The following is a 2,819-nucleotide window of genomic DNA, read 5'->3' on the forward strand; positions in this document are numbered from 1 at the left end:
CGAATGGGGACTTAGAATAATTTTTCATTTTTCCCAACTTTGAAAATAATCACTTGAAAAAAATCTTAGAATCCAAAGAATAGTATACTTGATCGTTCTACAAGTCGAAAATTGGAAAAATAAGTGATATTTTTGCTTGATTCTATTTTTGTTGGTATGCAAAAATAGCATCACAGAATTTTTAATTGAAAAAAATTATATTCATGTATAATTGAATGCATAAAATTAAACTAAATTCTATAAAACTAATTTATAATTTATCAGGTAACCGATATTATTAATTTTTAGTGATGACTTGAAAAGTTGATGCTATTTTTGTTGGTATGCAAAAATAGCATCACAGAATTTTTAATTGAAAAAAATTATATTCATGTATAATTGAATGCATAAAATTAAACTAAATTCTATAAAACTAATTTATAATTTATCAGGTAACCGATATTATTAATTTTTAGTGATGACTTGAAAAGTTGATGCTATTTTTGTTGGTATGCAAAAATAGCATCACAGAATTTTTAATTGAAAAAAATTATATTCATGTATAATTGAATGCATAAAATTAAACTAAATTCTATAAAACTAATTTATAATTTATCAGGTAACCGATATTATTAATTTTTAGTGATGACTTGAAAAGTTGATGCTATTTTTGTTGGTATGCAAAAATAGCATCACAGAATTTTTAATTGAAAAAAATATATATTCAGATATAATTGAATGCATAAAATTAAACTAAATTCTATACAACTAATTTATATTTTATCAAGTAACCGATATTATTAATTTTCAATGATGTCTTGGAACGTTCATGCTATTTTTGTTGGTATGCAAAAATAGCATCACAGAATTTTTAATTGAAAAAAATATATATTCAAATATAATTGAATGCATAAAATTAAACTAAATTCTATACAACTAATTTATATTTTATCAAGTAACCGATATTATTAATTTTCAGTGGTGTCTTGGAACGTTGATCCTATTTTTGTTGGTATGCAAAAATAGCATCACAGAATTTTTAATTAAAAAAAATATATATTCATATATAATTGAATGCATAAAATGAAACTAAATTCTATACAACTAATTTATATTTTATCAAGTAACCGATATTATTAATTTTCAATGATGTCTTGGAACGTTGATCCTATTTTTGTTGGTATGCAAAAATAGCATCACAGAATTTTTCATTGAAAAAAATATATATTCATATATAATTGAATGCCTAAAATAAAAATAAATTCTATACAACTAATTTATATTTTATCAAGTAACCGATATTATTAATTTTCAATGATGTCTTGGAACGTTGATGCTATTTTTGTTGGTATGCAAAAATAGCATCACAGAATTTTTCATTGAAAAAAATATATATTCATATATAATTGAATGCCTAAAATAAAAATAAATTCTATGTAACTAATTTATAATTTATCAAGTAACCGATATTATTAATTTTCAATGATGTCTTGGAACGTTGATCCTATTTTTGTTGGTATGCAAAAATAGAATCACAGAATTTTTAATTAAAAAAAATATATATTCATATATAATTGAATCCATAAAATTAAACTAAATTCTATACAACTATTTTATAGTTTATCAAGTAACCGATATTATTAATTTTCAATGATGTCTTGGAACGTTGATGCTATTTTTGTTGGTATGCAAAAATAGCATCACAGAATTTTTAATTGAAAAAAATTATATTCATATATAATTGAATGCATAAAATTAAACTAAATTCTATATAACTAATTTATAATTTATCAGGTAACCGATATTATTAATTTTTAGTGATGACTTGAAAAGTTGATGCTATTTTTGTTGGTATGCAAAAATAGCATCACAGAATTTTTAATTGAAAAAAATATATATTCAGATATAATTGAATGCATAAAATGAAACTAAATTCTATACAACTAATTTATATTTTATCAAGTAACCGATATTATTAATTTTCAATGATGTCTTGGAACGTTGATCCTATTTTTGTTGGTATGCAAAAATAGCATCACAGAATTTTTAATTAAAAAAAATATATATTCATATATAATTGAATGCATAAAATGAAACTAAATTCTATACAACTAATTTATATTTTATCAAGTAACCGATATTATTAATTTTCAATGATGTCTTGGAACGTTGATCCTATTTTTGTTGGTATGCAAAAATAGCATCACAGAATTTTTCATTGAAAAAAATATATATTCATATATAATTGAATGCCTAAAATAAAAATAAATTCTATACAACTAATTTATATTTTATCAAGTAACCGATATTATTAATTTTCAATGATGTCTTGGAACGTTGATGCTATTTTTGTTGGTATGCAAAAATAGCATCACAGAATTTTTCATTGAAAAAAATATATATTCATATATAATTGAATGCCTAAAATAAAAATAAATTCTATGTAACTAATTTATAATTTATCAAGTAACCGATATTATTAATTTTCAATGATGTCTTGGAACGTTGATCCTATTTTTGTTGGTATGCAAAAATAGAATCACAGAATTTTTAATTAAAAAAAATATATATTCATATATAATTGAATCCATAAAATTAAACTAAATTCTATACAACTATTTTATAGTTTATCAAGTAACCGATATTATTAATTTTCAATGATGTCTTGGAACGTTGATGCTATTTTTGTTGGTATGCAAAAATAGCATCACAGAATTTTTAATTGAAAAAAATTATATTCATATATAATTGAATGCATAAAATTAAACTAAATTCTATATAACTAATTTATAATTTATCAGGTAACCGATATTATTAATTTTTAGTGATGACTTGAAAAG

The sequence above is a fragment of the Diachasmimorpha longicaudata genome, unplaced genomic scaffold, assembly GCF_034640455.1.
Source record: "Diachasmimorpha longicaudata isolate KC_UGA_2023 unplaced genomic scaffold, iyDiaLong2 ctg00000189.1, whole genome shotgun sequence".
Lineage (NCBI taxonomy): Eukaryota > Metazoa > Arthropoda > Insecta > Hymenoptera > Braconidae > Diachasmimorpha > Diachasmimorpha longicaudata.